Below are 22,167 nucleotides of genomic sequence, written 5' to 3'. Positions count from 1 at the left end.
ATGCGGACAAACAGCTAAACACAGTGGACCGAAAACTAGAGAAATGGCGAAAAGCTGAGGTTTTCATTCAGTCCCAATGGCTGAACAGTATGGAGAGTCCAAATCCATCTACTTTCTCATTGACCAAGGCATTTGGATAAATTACCACCCCTGATATTAATGTCCAAAACATCAATTCTCCGAACTCTTGGAAGAGTACTATTGCATTGCTGGAACTGTTTAAAATGTTTGGGGATAGTTTTGAGAGTGGTTGTCTCGTCGTGTCCGTTGGCCGCCTGGATACCCAAAACATGTTCTCTAATGCGGACTTTTAATTGTCTAGTTGTCATCCCAACATAAATTAGCCCACAAGGGCAGGTAGCAAAATAGATGACATACCTAGTGGTGCATGTAATCCGTTTTTTGATTTTATAATTCCTTGTACCACTAGAATTAAAAAAATCATTACACCTATCCACGTTAGGGCAGGCAACACAATGGCCACAAGGAGTACAACCACCCCCAGATGGAACAATATCCAAAAATGTCTGTGGCTGCAGGCTCACGTGATGACTCTTTGTAAGGACATCAGGTAGGTTCCTAGCCCGTCTAAACGTAATTAATGGACGTTTGGGCAGGAATTTCCCAATTATGGGGTCTACCTGTAAAATGGGCCACGCCTTAGTTAACGCGGATCTAACACGATCCGAGTATGGATGAAATCTACATTGATTCACTGTATCAGTTTCCATAACCCGCTTTCTATATAGCAGGAGATTGCATGTAGAATGCTTTGTCCTATGGTAGGCCTTCTTAATAATCCGCCTACTGTAACCACGCTCCAAAAACCGAAGTTTCAGTTCCTCCGCCCGCCGCTCAAAGTCCACATCAGAGGAACATAAACGTCACAAGCGGAGGAACTGCCCCACCAGTATAGAGGCAACCATGTGGCGCGGATGGCACGAAGTAGCGTGTAACAATGTATTGGTGGAAGTAGGCTTACGGAAAATGTCCGTACTCACATTGCCACACCGATCTTTAAAGATTGAAATGTCCAGAAAATTAATTCTAGTTTCGTCCCATTCACAGGTCAATGTAATATTCAGGTCACTGTTGTTGAGGCATTCAATGAATTGCGCAAGGTCGATGGCCGTGCCTTGCCAGACGAACAGGATGTTATCGATAAACCGCATCCAAAAAGGGACGTGGTCTATCGATAACACCCGGCCCGAAAGGAAGAGGTCCCTCTCCCACAGCCCCAGGAACAGATTAGCATAGGCAAAGGCCGCACCCATGGCTGTCCCCTGGAGCTGGGGGAAGAAGGACCCCTTAAACCCTTATACCTGTTTGGGTGCCCTGTAAATGTCTGCCATTGTGCCTGTTTTGAGGAGTGATGTGTTATACTTCTATTAATATGATGATTATGCATACCTGCCTCTGACAGACCCACCCTGGCCTTCTTGCATGTGGTTTCAACGGCTATGTTTCATCATTAATAAAATTGATCCTATTTTGCTAGTTTGACCTGACGACTGGATTTTCTTTTGCTTGTGGTTATATTCTTACAGTTGGTCATTTACTGTCCCTATTCATGGAGGTTGTGTGGGATTTTGTCTCCACTTTGTATAAATCTGCTTAAATTTTCCCTCCAGTCATGTTCATCGGATTCATCTTATATATATACTTTGCTGTGTTATGCGCAGGTTCTCTTCCTGATGAAATGGACTACAGAGCCAAAGAGAAAGTATGGCTCAACCGATTGGATCAGATCCTCGGTGCTAGTGGGGCCGGTACACAGTGTGCTGATAGCTCTGAGTGTGACGATAAGCTGATGGCTGTAAAAAATTCAGTAATCAAATGTTCCAAGTTATGGTGGAACAAGATATTTTTGGAGAAGTATATCCTTAATAAAATGATTCCCAGGGACTTGAGGGTCCGTGTGACTCCCACCTTCCCAGTAGAGGATGATTTGTTTATCAAGAAATGGGAGGAGGCCTGCAATAGCTGCTCTTTTATTCTTATGCAGCTTTTGGTAAATTTGAATACTTCAAATATCAGTGAGTTAGATAAACTCATTGATGATATGCAAGCAAACTTGAGACCCGACTGTTCAAAAGAGAAATTACAACAATTCGATAATGACTTAAAGAAATCTCTTGATAGCCTTGTGAAGAAAATCCAGGAGAATCAATTCTCCAAATACAATAGAGATCTAAAGGACCATCAGAATAATAAAGTCTATATGTGGAGGAAAATCCACCCGAATCTACCCCGTACATCATCCAATACCTCACTTACATCAGTGAGTGGACAGTCGGATATGTCGGCTTCCTCGGGTACTCTACGTTTACGGGATCATTCCTACCATCCCTATAGGAGACAACATATTCATCAGTCTGGCCTGGATAAAAGGGATAATAGGGTAATTAACTTAAGTCATTATGTATTATCCCCCTCTGATATATCACTTTTGGGTAGGGGCTTTGCCTTTTCACCAACTCCGGAGTTTGACACATTTGCCACGGTTAAAGATCTAAACCTTTTTGCCAGGTCATTACTGTTGAAGAGGCATTTTTTCAATGATGATAATAATATGCTTTTCCCCACATAGCAAAAATACAAAAACGAAAGGCCAGCAGTCAAAATGTCTTAAAATGCAACATTTTATTAGTAATTAAGTGATATAATAAGACGTAGGTGCATGGGAAAGGGGGAGGGGGACAAAAATCCGCAAATGGCTGAAAAAAGGCCTAGTATGGCATCCCCATCTCCCAGGAATACAATCCCATGTGGACCCCTGGGGTCCGGCCGCTGCATGGTTTAACCCCATTCTATCCAGGTAATACCACAGATCCCTTGTAGGTCTAGATATTATGTATATCATTTCTAGATACCTCTATTTATAGTAAGTTCTCTGAATCTTGGCTTGTTATGCAGATATATACTATAATTACCTAATTTCATGACTACTATAATTGTTGTTTATGGTACGACCACATGGGATTGTATTCCTGGGAGATGGGGATGCCATACTAGGCCTTTTTTCAGCCATTTGCGGATTTTTGTCCCCCTCCCCCTTTCCCATGCACCTACGTCTTATTATATCACTTAATTACTAATAAAATGTTGCATTTTAAGACATTTTGACTGCTGGCCTTTCGTTTTTGTATTTTTGCATTTAAGATTGCAGTTGTCTTTACCAATTGTCCTTTATATATATGTGTATTGGCGTATTCTATCCGCCATGTGATTTATTGTGGCTTTTTTTTTGGCCCCATACATATCATGTATACCACAATTCTCATTTATTATTTTTTTTCCCCACATAGGAGGAACAAAAAGCCTTGAGAGCCCTGGAGGAGTTGGCGGTGGAGCATGTCCATGAGGGAGGTAAGATCCCTCCCTCTATGCGTCCACGAAGTTCACCCCCCCGGCTACATGTGCAAATGTTGATCTTTTTGTCCAGGTGGTGACCCAGGAACTTACCCAGATCCCTAGATTTTCAAAGGAGGACAACCTGACTAAAGAAGAACGTGCTAGATTGAGGCACTTCCAGGGTCCTCCTGATGTGGTACTGAAGCCGGCTGACAAAGGTGGTAATGTCGTGCTGTGGCCCACTAAGCTCTATGAAAAGGAAGCTTATCGTCAGTTGAATAATAACGTATGCTATAAAAAATTGACGTATAATCCCTTGAGTGCTTATTCTAATCAATTAGAAAACATCATAAAGAGGGCCACACAGGACGACATTATCACCAAGGAACTGGCTTCGGCACTAATAGTAAGTAAGCCTACTGTGGCCACTTTTTATTTACTACCAAAAATTCATAAGGATCTGAGGGCGCGACCTGGTCATCCTATTGTGTCAGGGAGGGGTAACTTCTTGGAGCATGTCAACCATTGGATCGACTTCCACCTGCAGCCCCTTGTTACGGCTCTTCCTTCATATTTAAAGGATACAGGGGAACTTTTGCGCAAGGTCGATGGCCTATGTCTTGAGGGTGAATCTCTGCTAGTTTCAGCAGATGTGAAGTCCCTTTATACGAACATCAAACATAAAGATGGTATTGCTGCAGTTCAATTATTTCTGCAAACTTCTAATTTATCCATTGGTTTGAGGGGACTCCTAGTGGAACTGCTGAAGTTCACCCTCACACACAATTTCTTTGTGTTTAAGGGGTCCTTCTTCCTCCAGCTCCAGGGGACAGCCATGGGCACGGCCTTTGCGCTGGCCAATGCTAATCTATTCCTGGGGCTGTGGGAGAGGGATCTCTTCCTTTCGGCCTGGGTGCTGTCGATAGACCGCATCCAAAAAGGGACATGGTCTATCGATGACATCCTGTTCGTCTGGCAAGGCACGGCCATCGAGCTTGCACAATTCATTGAATGCCTCAACAACAGTGACCTGAATATCACATTGACCTGTGAATGGGACAAAACTAGAATTAATTTTCTGGACGTTTCAATCTTTAAAGATCGGAGTGGCAATGTGAATACGGACATTTTCCGTAAGCCTACTTCCACCAATACATTGTTACACGCTTCTTTGTGCCATCCGCACCATATGGTTGCCTCACCGATGGGGAAGTTCCTCCGCTTGCGACGTTTATGTTCCTCTGATGTGGACTTTGAGCGGCGGGCGGAGGAACTGAAACTTCGGTTTTTGGAGCGTGGTTACAGTAGGCGGATTATTAAGAAGGCCTACCATTGGGCGAAGCATTCTACATGCAATACCTGCTATATAGAAAGCGGGTTATGGAAACTGATACAGTGAATCAATGTATATTCATTACTACGTTTCATCCATACTCGGATCGTGTTAGATCCGCGTTAACTAAGGCGTGGCCCATTTTACAGGTAGACCCCATAATTGGGAAATTCCTGCCCAAACGTCAATTGAGTTTAGACGGGCTAGGAACCTACGTGATCTCCTTACAAAGAGTCATCACGTGGGCCTGCAGCCACAGACATTTTTGGATATTGTTCCATCTGGGGGTGGTTGTACTCCTTGTGGCCGTTGTGTTGCCTGCCCTAACGTGGATAGGTGTAATGATTTTTTTTAATTCTAGTGGTACAAGGAATTATAAAATCAAAAAACGGATTACATGCACCACTAGGTATGTCATCTATTTTGCTACCTGCCCTTGTGGGCTAATTTATGTTGGGATGACAACTAGACAATTAAAAGTCCGCATTAGAGAACATGTTTTGGGTATCCAGGCGGCCAACGGACACGACGAGACAACCACTCTCAAAACTATCCCCAAACATTTTAAACCGTTCCACCAATGCAATAGTACTCTTCCAAGAGTTCGGAGAATTGATGTTTTGGACATTAATATCAGGGGTGGTAATTTATCCAAATGCCTTGGTCAATGAGAAAGTAGATGGATTTGGACTCTCCATACTGTTCAGCCATTGGGATTGAATGAAAACCTCAGCTTTTCGCCATTTCTCTAGTTATCGGTCCACTGTGTTTAGCTGTTTGTCCGCATCCAAGACTTTTATTTGGTTTTAATTATGTGTTTGTTTGTTTTATAGATTTGTTTTCCATTGATTACGGTGTATTGTACCCGGATACAGTCATATGTTAAAGTTTGGGCACCCCTATTAATGTTAACCTTTTTCCTTTATAATAATTTTGTTTTTTGCAACAGCTATTTCAGTTTCATATATCTAATAACTGATGGACTCAGTTATATTTCTGGATTCAAATGAGGTTTATTGCAGAAAATGTGCAATCTGCATTTAAACAAAATTTGACCAGTGCAAAAGTATGGGCACCCTTATCATTTTCTTGATTTGAACACTCCTAACTACTTTTTACTGACTTCCTGAAGCACTAAATTGGTTTTGTAACCTCATTGAGCTTTGAACTTCATAGCCAGGTGTATCAAATCATGAGAAAAGGTATTAAAAGTGGCCACTTGCAAGTAGTTCTCCTATTTGATTCTCCTATGAAGAGTGGCATCATGGGCTCCTCAAAACAACTCTCAAATGATCTGAAAACAAAGATTATTCAACATAGCTTTTCAGGGGAAGGATACAAAAAGTTGTCTCAGAGATTTAACCTGTCAGTTTCCACTGTGAGGAACATAATAAGAAAATGGAAGAACACAGGTACAGTTCTTGTTAAGCCCAGAAGTGGCAGGCCAAGAAAAATATCAGAAAGGCAGAGAAGAAGAATGGTAAGAACAGTCAAGGACAATCCACAGACCACCTCCAAAGACCGGCAGCATCATCTTGCTGCAGATGGTGTCACTGTGCATCGGTCAACAATACAGCGCACTTTGCACCAGGAGAAGCTGTATGGGAGAGTGATGCGAAAGAAGCCGTTTCTGCAAGCACGCCACAAACAGAGTCGCCTGAGGTCTGCAAAAGCACATTTGGACAAGCCAGTTACATTTTGGAAGAAGAAAGATTGAGTTGTTTGGTCATACAAAAAGGCGTTATGCATGGAGGCTAAAAAACACAGCATTCCAAGAAAAACACTTGCTACCCACAGTAAAATTTGGCGGAGGTTCCATCATGCTTTCTGGCTGTGTGGCCAATGCCGGCACCGGGAATCTTGCTAAAGTTGAGGGTCGCATGGATTCAACTCAGTATCAGCAGATTCTTGACAATAATGTGCAAGAATCAGTAACGAAGTTGAAGTTACGCAGGGGATGGATATTTTAGCAAGACAATGATCCAAAACACCGCTCCAAATCTACTCAGGCATTCATGCAGAGGAACAATTACAATGTTCTGGAATGGCCATCCCAGTCCCCAGACCTGAATATCATTGAACATCTGTGGGATGATTTGAAGCGGGCTGTCCATGGTCGGTGACCATCAAACTTAACTGAACTGGAATTGTTTTGTAAACAGGAATGGTCACAAATACTTTCATCCAGGAACTCATTAATAGCTACAGGAAGCGACTAGAGGCTGTTATTTTTGCAAAAGGAGTATCTACGAAATATTAATGTCACTTTTATGTTGAGGTGCCCATACTTTTGCACAGGTCAAGTTTTGTTAAAATGCAGATTGCACTTTTTCTGTTAGTACAATAAACCTCATTTGAATCCAGAAATATAACTGAGTCCATCAGTTATTAGATACATGAAACTGAAATAGTTGTTGCAAAAACCAAAATTGTTATAAAGAAAAAAGGTTAACATTAATAGGGGTGCCCAAACTTTTACATATGACTGTATCTTCATGGGTGTCCACCAACTTCCTGGCTTATTCTGCAATCGTCGCTGCGTCTGCTACTTATGTTACTATTCCCTGTTTTTTCAGGGTTATTTATGCCTGTATCTATTCATGGCCTCTAGTATGTTTTGTAATGTTTGTGCTTTCGACATACATACATGTATGCACTTTTTGTGGTATACACTGGTATACATTGATTGTAACCCCTCTGGGCCATTATATTAGACTAGATTATGGCCCGATGCTATCGCATCGGGAGGATGCGATAACATCACACCTCTTGCCATGTTAACCCTCAACACACACACTCCTCAACACACGCTCCTCTCACCTTTCACCATCTCCACTCACTCTTTCACTCCGCATACGACCCCTTCTCTCACTCCGTCTCTCATACTCACGCCGTCATCGCCGCTGCTCCACGATCCCCGACATCTTCTTCCGCCGGCGCCATCCTGGATCCAGACATTGTCCACGCCGGCGACATGTTCTTGCGGCGACGCCATCTTGAGTATCGTGAAATCCCGCGATAGTCAAGATAGCGTCGCCGGAAGAACATGTCGCCGGCGTGGACGACGTCGGGATCCAAAATGGCGTTGGCGAAATCTTGCGAGTTTTCGCCGACGCCATTTTGGATCCCGACGTCGTCCTCGCCGGCGACATGTTCTTGTGGCGACGCCATCTTGACTATCGCGGGATTTCGCCGATCCAAAATGGCGTCGCCGCAAGAACATGTCGCCGGCGTGGACGACATCGGGATCCAAAATGGCGTCGGCGTAATCTCGCGAGATTTCGCCGACGCCATCTTTTTGGATCACGAGTCGTCCACGCCAGCGACATGTTCTTGCGGCGACGCCATCTTGAATCTCGCGGGATTTCACGAAATCCAAGATGGCGTCGCCGCAAGAACATGTCAGCGGCCTGGAGAACGTCTGGATCCAGGATCACGGCGGCGGAGGAAGATGTCGGGGCAGCGACGATGACGGTGTGAGTATGAGAAACAGAGTGAGAGAAAGGAACGTATGTGGAGTGAAAAAGTGAGTGGAGGTGAAAGGTGAGAGGAATGTGTGTTGAGGCGGTGTGGTGTGTTGAGGGTTAACATGTGCGTGTGTGTGGTGACGTCACCGGTTACAACTGGACGGAAGTTGTTACAACCGGAAGCTGCTTAGGGCATTTATTATTATAGATGATGAGGAAGAAGCCGTCTGTTGTTGGCGGTGATGGCGTGTAGAGGCTTCTTCAGCCAATGTAATAGATTTAGAGCTAGGGGATTCGTGTGTGAGACGACGGCGTTTATAAGCCTTAATCCTGTCAAGTCGATGCTGGTTTTCCTCAGGAGTCTCATTAGCACGGCGTTGTTTTTGTCGTAGTGCTAAAGCTGCTTTCCTTTCACTGGCATTGGCATACTGTGCATCGGTATTGAATGGTGGTATTGATAGGGCAGAAACAGATTGCTGATTAGTTATGTCAGTGAACGGCATATGGGATGAAGTGTAGCAGTAAATTGTTCCACATGCTGATGTGGAAGCATCCTGTTGTGAGTCTAATAATAATGATGAGGAAGAGGCCGTCTGTTGTCGGCGGTGACGGCGTGCAGAGGCTTCTTCAGCCAATCTTATGGATTTAGAGTTAGGGGATTCGTGTGTGAGGCGACGGCGTTTATAAGCCTTAATCTTCTCAAGGCGATGGTGTTTTTCCTCAGGAGTCTCATTAGCACGGCGTTGTTTTTGTCGTAGTGCTAAAGCTGCTTTCCTTTCACTGGCATTGGCATACTTTTTGTTATGACTCATGTTGGCACAGGTAAAGGAGTCTATTTGGCAGTTATCTGGCAGTGAAGAAGGCGTCCTGGAGTATTGTAGAGTAAACAGATACTAATTGACCCTGTCATTGCCCAGCAGTAGTTATGAAGTGGTAGTGGCAAATTGGCCCTGTAGTTAGACACCGGCAGAGGAGCAAGGCAGCAGTAGTTATGGCGGTAGAGGCAAATTGGCCCTGTAATTAGACATCGGCAGAGGAGCAAGGCAGCAGTAGTTATGGCGGTAGAGGCAAATTGGCCCTGTAATTAGACACCGGCAGAGGAGCAAGGCAGCAGTAGTTATGGCGGTAGAGGCAAATTGGCCCTGTAATTAGACACAGGCAGTGAACAGTCAGAGGAGCAAGGCAGCAGTACTTATGGCGGGAGAGGCAAATTGGCCCTGTAATTAGACACCGGCAGAGGAGCAAGGCAGCAGTAGTTATGGCGGTATAGGCAAATTGGCCCTGTAATTAGACACCAGCAGAGGAGCAATGCAGCAGTAGTTATGGCGGTAGAGGCAAATTGATCCTGTAATTAGACACCAGCAGAGGAGCAATGCAGCAGTAGTTATGGCAGTAGAGGCAAATTGATCCTGTAATTAGACACCGGCAGAGGAGCAAGGCAGCAGTAGTTATGGCGGTAGAGGCAAATTGGCCCTGTAATTAGACACCAGCAGAGGAGCAATGCAGCAGTAGTTATGGCGGTAGAGGCAAATTGATCCTGTAATTAGACACCGGCAGAGGAGCAAGGCAGCAGTAGTTATGGCGGTAGAGGCAAATTAGCCCTGTAATTAGACACCAGCAGAGGAGCAATGCAACAGTAGTTATGGCGGTATTGGCAAATTGGCCCTGTAATTAGAGACCAGCAGAGGAGCAATGCAGCAGTAGTTATGGCGGTAGAGGCAAATTGATCCTGTAATTAGACACCGGCAGAGGAGCAAGGCAGCAGTAGTTATGGCGGTAGAGGCAAATTGATCCTGTAATTAGACACCAGCAGAGGAGCAATGCAGCAGTAGTTATGGCGGTAAAGGCAAATTGATCCTGTAATTAGACACCAGCAGAGGAGCAAGGCAGCAGTAGTTATGGCGGTATTGGCAAATTGGCCCTGTAATTAGACACCAGCAGAGGAGCAATGCAGCAGTAGTTATGGCGGTAGAGGCAAATTGATCCTGTAATTAGACACCGGCAGAGGAGCAAGGCAGCAGTAGTTAGGGCGGTAGAGGCAAATTAGCCCTGTAATTAGACACCAGCAGAGGAGCAATGCAGCAGTAGTTATGGCGGTAGAGGCAAATTAGCCCTGTAATTAGACACCGGCAGAGGAGCAAGGCAGCAGTAGTTATGGCGGTAGAGGCAAATTGATCCTGTAATTAGACACCGGCAGAGGAGCAAGGCAGCAGTAGTTATGGCGGTAGAGGCAAATTAGCCCTGTAATTAGACACCGGCAGAGGAGCAAGGCAGCAGTAGTTATGGCGGTATAGGCAAATTGGCCCTGTAATTAGACACCGGCAGAGGAGCAATGCAGCAGTAGTTATGGCAGTAGAGGCAAATTAGCCCTGTAATTAGACACCGGCAGAGGAGCAAGGCAGCAGTAGTTATGGTGGTAGAGGCAAATTAGCCCTGTAATTAGACACCGGCAGAGGAGCAATGCAGCAGTAGTTATGGCGGTAGAGGCAAATTAGCCCTGTAATTAGACACCGGCAGAGGAGCAAGGCAGCAGTAGTTATGGCGGTAGAGGCAAATTAGCCCTGTAATTAGACACCGGCAGAGGAGCAAGGCAGCAGTAGTTATGGCGGTATAGGCAAATTGGCCCTGTAATTAGACACCGGCAGAGGAGCAATGCAGCAGTAGTTATGGCGGTAGAGGCAAATTAGCCCTGTAATTAGACACCGGCAGAGGAGCAAGGCAGCAGTAGTTATGGCGGTAGAGGCAAATTAGCCCTGTAATTAGACACCAGCAGAGGAGCAATGCAGCAGTAGTTATGGCGGTAGAGGCAAATTGGCCCTGTAATTAGACACCGGCAGAGGAGCAAGGCATTAGTAGTTATGGCGGTAGAGGCAAATTAGCCCTGTAATTAGACACCGGCAGAGGAGCAAGGCAGCAGTAGTTATGGCGGTATAGGCAAATTGGCCCTGTAATTAGACACCGGCAGAGGAGCAAGGCAGCAGTAGTTATGGCGGTAGAGGCAAATTAGCCCTGTAATTAGACACCGGCAGAGGAGCAATGCAGCAGTAGTTATGGCGGTAGAGGCAAATTGGCCCTGTAATTAGACACCGGCAGAGGAGCAAGGCAGCAGTAGTTATGGCGGTAGAGGCAAATTAGCCCTGTAATTAGACACCGGCAGAGGAGCAAGGCAGCAGTAGTTATGACGGTATAGGCAAATTGGCCCTGTAATTAGACACCAGCAGAGGAGCAATGCAGCAGTAGTTATGGCGGTAGAGGCAAATTGATCCTGTAATTAGACACCGGCAGAGGAGCAATGCAGCAGTAGTTATGGCGGTAGAGGCAAATTGATCCTGTAATTAGACACCGGCAGAGGAGCAAGGCAGCAGTAGTTATGGCGGTAGAGGCAAATTGATCCTGTAATTAGACACCGGCAGAGGAGCAATGCAGCAGTAGTTATGGCGGTAGAGGCAAATTAGCCCTGTAATTAGACACCGGCAGAGGAGCAAGGCAGCAGTAGTTATGGCGGTAGAGGCAAATTAGCCCTGTAATTAGACACCGGCAGTAAACAGGCATAGGACCAAGGCAGCAGTAGTTATGGTGGTACAGGCAATGCCAAGCGTCCGCACAGCAAGTCGGCGTGAGGTAAATGACGCAATTTCACGAATGCAAGATGGCGTCGGCAAAATCTCGCGAGATTTCGCCGACGTCGTTAAGGCTGTGTGCACACGCTGCGGATTAGGTGCGGATTCATCCGCGCGGATTTTGTAAAATCCGCAGGTGAAACCGCAGGTCAAAAGACCTGCGGTTTTACCTGCGGATTGCTCTGTGGTTTTGCCCTGCGGTTTTTCATCTCCTCAATAGAGATGGCAAACCGCAGGAGAATCCGCAGAAAGAATTGACATGTCAATTCTTTCTGCAGATTGAAAACCGCAGATAATCCGCGCGGAAAATTCCGCACCGTCTGCACTGCGGTTTTTTATTCCCATAGGGAATCATGGTACTGTACACCGCAGCAAAATCCGCAGCGTGTGCACACAGCCTCACACCTCTTGCCATGTTAACCCTCAACACACCACACCGCCTCAACACACACTCCTCTCACCTTTCACCTCCACTCATGTCCACTCACTCTTTCACTCCACATACGTTCCTTTCTCTCACTCTGTTTCTCATACTCACACCGTCATCATCGCTGCCCCGACATCTTCCTCCGCCGCCGCGATCCAGGATCCAGACGTTCTCCAGGCCGCCGACATGTTCTTGCGGGACGCCATCTTGGATTTCGTGAAGTCCCGCGATATTCAAGATGGCGTCGCCGCAACAACATGTCGCTGGCATGGGCGACATCGGGATCCAAAATAGCGTCGGCGTAATCTCGCGAGATTTCGCCGACGCCATCTTTTTGGATCCCGATGTCGGCGGCCTGGAGAACGTCTGGATCCTGGATCGCGGCGGCGGAGGAAGATGTCGGGGCAGCGACGATGACGGTGTGAGTATGAGAAACGGAGTGAGAGAAAGGAACGTATGTGGAGTGAAAGAGTGAGTGGACATGAGTGAAGGTGAGAGGAGTGTGTGTTGAGGCGGTGTGGTGTGTTGAGGGTTAACGTGCGTGTGTGTGCGGTGACGTCACCGGTTACAACTGGACGGAAGTTGTTACAACCGGAAGCTGGTTAGGGCATTTATTATTATAGATTGTGGTTGGAACACTACTGGCTCAGTTTTGATATACATACTTACTTTTTGATATTTATATACTGCCTAATAAATTGGATTATATTGTTGAACTACTTTGACCTATGTGAGATGATATGTAATTTTCTTAGTGTGTATATTGATGCTGTACCATTTACAGTTGGTTGGGGGGTTTTCTGTATATATCATTATTTATGCCTGGTGGGCCTTGGATGATGGGGGATTGTATTTATGATATGTGGTGATAAATTTTCTTCTGTTCAACACTACACCAGTTGATAGGTTAATATTGTGTTGGGAGCACATATTGTCGTCATTTTGTGTTATGATGCCCTTTATATTATGGCCGTATTTATATTCATATTTACTGGAGATAGCTACACAATATACCATTATAAGTAGATCTATGTACTGGCCGTCTATAAATGGTGCATACTTGATACCTGTTCATTTTCTATCAGCACTCACTGGTGCGCTTTCGCTTTAATTGTATTGCGCTTGCGCCCTATGGTGCTATGTAAGATGCGACCATACTTTCCTATTTTATATCCGTTACTGTATGCAGCTACTTGGTGGGCCATGCTGCTTATAGTGCATATATGGTGTGTCCTGATGATTGCCCACACTTTGCCAGTACTTGTTATGGTGCGTCCTGCATTCCATTGCAACGCGCTTGCACTCTGGTTTCGTTGTGGCGGCCGTTTCGCAGCTTGGTGGTGCGCTGGCATCCGGGTCACGTGGGGCCCCACTTAGCTCCGACTCTCAGCTGCCCGCGTGAGGGCGACCCGGCGGACGCGACGTCATCGGGGGGCCGCGCTGCTGCAATGGACATATCCGGGATATACACTTTAAAGACCATGTATACAACTTGGACCTTATACCCTTGATAAAGGCATACCCTATCAGGTATTTGTATAAAGTCTAATCACAATGGTGCACTATTTGTGCTATGAGCTCATTGTGTGACTATGGTTAGGCTTTTCTTTGGCACGTATACCTGTTTGGGTGCCCTGTTAATGTCTGCCATTGTGCATGTTTTGAGGAGTGATGTGTTATACTTCTATTAATATGATGATTATGCATACCTGCCTCTGACAGACCCACCCTGGCCTTCTTGCATGTGGTTTCAACGGCTATGTTCCATCTTCCAGCCCTACTGTATGCTCCTTTGTCTGTACAATTTTTAATATACGAGGGGCGATCCAAAAGTAATGATAATCAATAATAAACACAATGAATATTGTCAAAAAATTTTTTTATTTTTCTACATAGTCTCCTAACAAGTCTATACATTTAGTCCACCTCTTTTCTAAACTTAGAATTCCCTTCGAAAAAAATTCTTGATCTTGACCCTCAAAAAACTCCCCAACAGCAGTTATCACGTCGCTATTGTTGTCAAATTTCTTGCCCCGAAGGTGTTCCTTGAGCCGAGGAAAGTGAAAGAAGTCACTGGGGGGCTAGATCTGGCGAATAGGGGGGGTGTTCCACCAGTTCAAAGCCCGCTTCTTGAATGGTAGCCATGGCAACTGCAGCTTTGTGAGCCGGTGCGTTATCTTGGTGAAACAGCACTCCAGCTCGCAGTTTGCCGCGCCTTTTCTCCTTGATAGCCTCCCGCAATCTTCTTATTTGTTCTGCGTAGTAGGAGCCCGTAATAGTGGCTCCCTTCTCCAAATAGTCCACCATAATAATTCCTTCAGCGTCCCAAAAAAGGACGCCATAACCTTCCCTGCTGAGCTTGACACTTTGAATTTCTTCAGCGTCGGTTTGTCGGCTCGTTTCCATGTCATCGATTGTTGTTTAGTTTCGGGATCAAAGTGGTGGATCCAGGTCTCATCCATGGGCAAAAAAGGTGACAAAAAATTCTCCTTGTCTGCTTGGAACTTTTCGAGATTTGCTATTGAAATGTCAACTCGTTTCTTCTTTTGCTCGACGGTTAACATTTATGGCACCTAACGCGCGGAGACCTTTCTCATATGCAATTCTTTTGCAAGGATTCTTTGAATACTGGCATATGAGATCCCTGTGACCTCAGCTACATGCCTGATAGTCACTCTTTGATCTGCCAACACAACTTCTTCAACTTTTTTCACGTTTTCTTCATTGAGGGACGTGGATGGGCGTCCTTCGCGATGTTCATCTTCCGTCGATGTTCTTCCCAGCTTAAATTCCTTGGCCCAACGTGCAACTGTGGAATATGGAGGAGAAGAGTCCCCCAATGTTTCCACCAAGTCGCTGTGTATGTCTTTGGTAGACATTTTTTTCAAGCAGAGGTATTTGATGACAGCTCTGAGCTCGTTTTTATCCATTTTGATGTTCACTCCTTGACAGTTCATATTCAAATGAATGTAGCTCCCGGGAATCGTGGCCTATTTAAGTGATTTTTTTTCCTGGACTAGTGGGTACCTAAGAGAGAAGAAAACATTTTATTTTAATTTCTGTGTGCAATAGAAATAACCGATTATCATTACTTTTGGATCGCCCCTCGTAAATTAATAAAATTGATCCTATTTTGCTAGTTTGACCTGACGACTGGATTTTCTTTGCTTGTGATACCGTCATACTAGGAGGGGCCCTGTGCCAGTGCCCACCAGTGGGCTCCCCATGCTTGCTCAGGGCCACAGCACTTGCAATACTTACCTCTCCATGCTCCACCGCCGTGACGTCTTCCGCCTTTTCTGACAGTGACATTCAGGTTACAGAGCGCGATGACATCACGTCTGTATGCCCTCTACCAAAACAGCACAAGTGCAGAGAGCTTTAAAATGGCAATTCTGAGGAGTCCAGAGTAGAGCAGTGCCCAGCGAGGAGAGGTATATAATTTTTTTACATGTTGGGAGCATTTTTTGGGGAGCAATATACACTGGAGAATGATATATGTGGCCCATCATACACTGGAGCATCATCCATTTGGCCCATCATATACTGGAGCATTCCAAATGGGGGACATCAGACACTGGAGCAGCATTTACGGGGCCCTTTATATACTGGATGATTAGAAATGGGGCCCATTATATATGGAGCATAATTTGGGCCCATAAGACAGTGGAGCATCATCCATGGGGCCCAACATATACTGGAGCATTCCAAATCGGGGACATCAGACACTGGAGCCCCATTTACAGGGCCCATTATACACTGGAGCATTAGAAATGGGGCCCATTATATATGGACTTTATGGAGCATTATTTGGGCCCATAAGACAGTGGAGCATCAATCATGGGGACCAACATATACTGTACCATTATGTGGAGCTCATCATATACTGTTTCAAACATTATATGGGACCAATTATTCTGTATGGAGAAATAGATGGGACTCATTATTCTGTATGGCGCACAATGTGGTGGCCATAATACTGTATGGAGTAATATACTGTCCGTTTTTTGAGCTATTGTAGAATTTAAAATAGATATCAAATATGATCTTGCACCCTCACACCACTGTCAATGAGCATAGAACAATATTCTCTGCATATGTTATCATATTATGGGACCTGCAATTGATGTCTGTCTCTTTGCTTTCTTTTAGGAAAGATAGAATTCACGCACCAGGCATAATTAGCACTCTGCACTTTACGGTTGGCACCTTGATAATGGAAGGCCATGATATCCTTATATTATAATATTCACTTCTCATGTTCGCTATATAGGAAATTAAAGCCGTTATTTCCTTAATATTGACCTATACACCTTGTCTCACAGATCACTGGCACCTGGAATCCAACTCTGAGATATTATACTGTTTGACATGATTTTGTTTTCTTTGAAAGATACATTTCTATTCATGCATTGTAAGATTTGATATATTTTTCTCTATTTTGTGATACATATTAATATGGATTTATTTCTATTTTTGTATATTTGTTCATTCCTTTAGAGAAGTTCTGATGAAGATCCATTATTGGATCGAAAACGTTTAACACGCATAATCTGGATGCAAAATAAAAAAATAAAAAAATAAGAACTATTATCTGAGTGCCAAGTTGTTTTACTCTCTCTTTAAAATAGATATCAGTCATGTCATGTAAGCAGTGAAGTATTTTTCATTGTACTATACCTATATTTCTGTGCCGTATTAGAGCATTATGAATTGTATGTGTTAAAAGGGCGCACTGACACTCTTTGGCCCTGGGCCCATGAAAACCTGGAGCCAGCCCTACCCCCCCACAACTTTAGCCAAATGACCCCCAGTTTTCAATGCGTAACTATTATTATAAAGTAAATTAAGGTTGCCAAGCTTAAGTAATAAGAATTGATGTCATTGGCATTGAAATGGGCACTGTAGGTGTGTTTACTGTCCTCCACTCACTCCCGACTTTGCTTCCCCATTGACTTGGATTGGGTTTCGTATTTCAGTCGGACACCGACTTTTCCCTATAGTCGGCTGATTTCGTTCGACCCGACTTTTTAGAAAGTCGGGTTTCATGAAACCCGACTTGACCCGAAAAAAGGCAAAGTCACTCATCTCTATGGTAGACGTATCACATATAACTGCACTAAAAATTCTTCCATTTCTGGCCTCCATTTAAATTTTGTTGCAGTGTGTTAGCGAAGTTATTGACAACAGTTTGCTGTGAAAATTAGTTACCTAAAGGGCAGCTATTTAAAACTGTGGTTTGTCCATTACACGGATCACATACAGTAAAACTGTTCTAAAAATTCTTCCATTTCTGGCCTCCATTTAAGTTTTTGCAGTGTGTTAGCAAAGTTATTGACACCAGTATATTGCTAAAAATTGTTACCTAAAGGCCAGCTATTTAAAACTGCGGTTTGTCCGTGACACGGATCAAATATAAGTGCACTCAAAATTCTGCCATTTTTGGCCTCCAATTAAATTTTGTTGCAGTAATTTACACCAATTTGCTGTTAAAAATACTTAACTACAGGCCAGCTATTTAAAATTGTGTGTCATGATTGAGGATGAACGGATGACACGTTATGGGAGGACAGGACGGAATGCGGCTTAGCTTATGCTCCCACACCACCAGGCCATGACAATGTGGGGCGTGCGTCCCAAATGGTAAGGGAATATGGACCCTCTGGACCACAGAGAGGTACCCGGGCCTACCTGGACTTGGGAAGGGAAGCGACCGGGGTCTGTGGCATGTGGGCAAGGTGACGACATGCAGGACTAGACGACACCACACAACTTCAGGTATGAAGAAACATAAAGTTTACTTAAACAAAGTCACAGTCCAAAATTAGACATCACAATGCCAGGCTCCCGGTTTCGCAGATCAAGGAAGAGAACACATCCCAGGTCGCAGACGATGGCAGGAGGACATCATGGGTTGATGCAGTCCAGGGTCATCTGGCACGGGCTTACCAGGAGAATCTCTCTCTCAGGCCTCTGGCGCAGCACAGGCACAGCAGGAGAACATCAGACACCGACCTCGGACAGATGTCATCAAAGGTGGACCACAGGAAACATCGAGACACAGACAAGACACGGACAGCACATGTCCAGGAACATCAGCATGGCAGCTCAGGACATCAACTGGTCAGATCAAGGAGATGCATGTGGAGCCATCACCAGAAAACAAGACTGGATACTCCCCAGGAACACTGAGGAGGAGTCCATCCAGGAACATGAGTGGGACCGACTCTGGCAGGACATCGAAGGCACAGGCAGGACACCGGAGGCACAGGCAGGACATTGGAAGCACAAGCAGAACATCAGAAGCACAGGCAGGATATTGGAGGCACAGGCAAGACATCAGCTGGTCAGATCCAGGACAAACAGGCAGGGCCATCACCGGGAAACAAGGCTGGAGACTCCCCAGGAACACGAAGGAGGAGTCCATCCAGGAACAAGGAGGAGGCGTACATCCAGGAACAAGAGCAGGACTGACTCTGGAACACAGACTGGACCACCAGTAGCATTGACTGGACACAGGCTGGACATCGGGACACAGGCTTGACACCGGAAGAACATTGAGCAGCGGTCGCCAGACTCCAAATATTGAACACGACCTGCAGGCATTTCACAGTGGTTGTCAGGCTCCAGGCACCAGACAGCGATCGCCAGCCTCCAGACATCGGACACGAACTCCAGACACCACACAGCGGTAATCAGACTCCAGACAGTGAACCCTAGACTCCGGACACGACTTCAGGCACCAGACAGAGATCGTCAGGCTCCAGGCACCAGATGGCAATTACCAGACTCCAGACATCAGACATGACCTCCAGGCACCAAACAGCGATCGTCAGGCTCCAGGCCCCAGACGGTGATCACCAGACTCTGGACATCAGACCCAGGAAGGAACGCAAGCAGGATGGTGCAAGCAACACAGGATTGAACCGAGGCTGGACGGAGCTAGCACCGCAAAGTAGGCAGAGCACAGCGAAGTAGACGCTCAGCAGGAACACCGGACTCCATCTTCAACAGATGAACACAGGTTTATTCACAGGACACAGGTTACAGGAAACTCACAGTCACTAGGTACATGGTTCAAGACACAGAAGGACTTCAGGATTTTCACACAGCAGGAATCCACATTCAGGTTGAGTTCACACATCGCTTTTTTTTTCGCGTTTTCCCGGTTGTTTTAAACGCGCGATTTTGCCGCGAAAACACTAAAAATAAGCATCCCTTGCAATCCTATGGGATTCCGCAATGCTGTGCTAATGCTGTGGATTTTTCCGCGGCGGAATCGCTTCACGGTAAAAAACGCAGCATGCTCATTAATTTAGTGGAATCGTTGCGATCCCTCACCCATAGGATTGCATTGTTCCACTTACTTCCTGGATGTGGCTGTGTCCACCATGCGAAAAGTAAGCAGAACATTTGCCGATGGTACCCACGGTCCGGAGGAGAGGAGACTGTCCTCCAGGCTTTGGGTATCATATCCTTGTAAAAAATAGAATTAAAATAAAAAATATTGTTATCCTCACCTTCCGGCGTCCCGCGCAGCCTCTCTCCACGCTCCTGGTCCCAGTAATCCTTTGCGAGAATGACCGCGATGATGTCGAGATCTCACGGGAGCGTGAAGTCTCGCGGTCATTCGCGCAAAGGATTACTGGTACTGCAAGCGTGGAGAAAGGTGGGAAGGCTGCGCGGGACGCCGGAAGGTGAGGATAACAATATTTTTTATTTTTTTATTATTTTTTACATTCTATCTTTTAATATTGATGCCGCATAGGCAGCCTCAATAGTAAAAAGTTGTATGTTTGATGGGTGTGACCAACCTGTCAATCAGTTCTCCAAGCGATGCTACAGATCGCTTGGAAAACGCTAGCATTCTGCAAGCTGATTATGTTTGCAAATCGTTAGTTTTTCCGCGGGAAAATCGCAGGAATTTAAAATGTGATTTTCCCGCAGAATGGAATTCCGGAATTCTCGCGGTAACTTCCGCGAGAGTTCCGCTACGTGTGCACATAGCCAAAGGCAAGGACTTTGGCACCAACACATAGACAGGACAGGTCCAGGGACGAAAGACATCTTCTTTCCTAGAATTGATCACAGACAGACCAGGAGCAACATGGAGGACCAAACGCACATGGCTAGGTTCAGGAACCTAATGTGAAGCTCTGGCCATGCCCAACAGGAAAGAGGAACTTTATATAGGAGCTTCCCCTAAGCAATAGGCTGAGGACAGCAATTCAAGCTCACACACTTCCCCTAACAAAAGCAGGGAAAGTGTGGCTGCTCGCACCATAAGCACAGACAGAAACAGTACAGTATGGCCAGCACAGGAACTAAGGCTTAAGGCACCAGACTGCGCAACAAGCCTGGACACACTTGGAAAGTCATGAACCAGCTGCAGAGGACCTTGCAACCCGTGGATAGCTTCCATAGTGGCAGCCAGGGACCACACACGCGGATAGTCATGCCGTGGAGCAAAGACTCTACATCACATATACGGCTATGCAGCAGAGCTGGGAACTGAGCAGCATCCATACAGGTAAGGCTAGGTTCACATCGCGTTAGGGGCAATCCGTTTAATGGATCCGTTACTAAGCGGCACTAACGCAATGTAACGGATCCGTTAACGCACCCATTGACTTCCATTAGCGTAATGCTATGGCGCCCCTGAGGGTTCAGTCGCCACAGAGGTACTGCACCTCCTCCTGAGGTGTAGTATCCCACTTCCCAGGTAAGATGGAACACCTGACCAGACTCCACCACTCACATCCAGCACAAACATAGTAGTGTAGCAGAGCACCCTTCATGGCTCCCTGCTTGGAACACGAAGAGTGATGGGAGGTGGGTGAAGCTTAGACTGCACAAGATAGCGGGAGAATGTTAGGAAGTAGTCAGTTGGTGAGAGAAGATCCCCTGAGAGGGATGGAGTGAAGGAAGTGCTGCAGCAGATTTCAGTGACCTGGAGCTGCTGGCATGGGAAAGAGCAATAGAAAGCCTGATTCTTCAGAAGAAAGAAATATTAGTGCGGAACGTAAGGAGAAGAGAACTTAGGACTAGGGTCACAGCAGAGCCGTTCCTCAAGTTTGAAGCGCATGGCCGGGGTCCGGTCCCCGAGGCTGTTTGTGAAACTAATGTTCCTGAAGCAGACACTGGTGGAATAGGAGCGTTGACTGCTCTATTCCCACAATAGACTCGAAGACACGGTGGCAACCTAAGTGTGAGCTGGGACATGACAGATGGAGTCCCCGAAGCAGGCTACAGTCACTTGTCATGCAAGTGGAGTTCTAAGCAACATCTGAGAGGAGGAACTTGAGTTTAATACACAACTACAAGTACTTCAGTTTAAGCGCTAGTGAGGAGACGTTCAGAACAGGCACACGAAAGGGAGAGCTGGAAAGGTTAATTCCATCTGCCTGGAAGTTGGCTGAGCCCCTGATCTGGAGACCGCAGCATTGAAGTGGGCACCTGTCTGTGCCAAGAACGTGAGTAAAAGAACTGGAACTGCCTTCATCTGTCTCATTGGCTTGTCTGTCACACGGATCAGATTTAAGTGGGCTGAAAATTCTGCCATTTCTGGCCTCCATTTAAATCTGTGGTTTTCCATCACACTGATCACATATAAGTTTGCTCCAAATTCAGCCATTTGTAGTGAATATCGAAAATATTGTCCATCATTTAAAATGGGCTAGGAAAGTGGCAAGGGATGGGGAACTGGATGTAATGGTGATGGGAGAGGCTGAGGCCGTGGGCAAGATGAAATTGTGCCACAATAAACACCCACATCTTCTCACCAGACCTTCCAGTCCCAATTACTAGGGGACCGCAGCACATGACTATTGAAAGCAGAGCAGTGTCATAAGGTGGTTGGTTGGATAGCGGATTATGCTTCCAGTCATTTTGTCACCACCACCAGCACCCTGTCTTCCACATGGTCAATTTTTCCTAATCAAGATATGGAAAAATGGGAGCAGCAGA

The 22,167-nt window shown here is 45.7% G+C and overlaps 1 long non-coding RNA gene across 1 annotated transcript in view; it reads left to right on the top strand.

The window, feature by feature from the left end:
• Positions 1-16,437, top strand: part of LOC141096671 (uncharacterized) — a 28,571-nt gene extending 12,134 nt beyond the window's left edge. The window contains exon 3 of the long non-coding RNA XR_012233747.1: positions 16,354-16,437. This is a non-coding gene — a long non-coding RNA (uncharacterized lncRNA). The remainder of the gene's footprint in view (positions 1-16,353) is intronic.
• The last annotated feature ends 5,730 nt before the right edge of the window (positions 16,438-22,167 follow it).

The sequence above is a fragment of the Dendrobates tinctorius genome, unplaced genomic scaffold (genome assembly GCF_039654945.1).
Source record: "Dendrobates tinctorius isolate UK_male_01 unplaced genomic scaffold, ASM3965494v1 ptg000077l, whole genome shotgun sequence".
In the NCBI taxonomy this organism is placed as follows: domain Eukaryota; kingdom Metazoa; phylum Chordata; class Amphibia; order Anura; family Dendrobatidae; genus Dendrobates; species Dendrobates tinctorius.
This window is presented reverse-complemented; position numbering and strand designations above follow the sequence as displayed.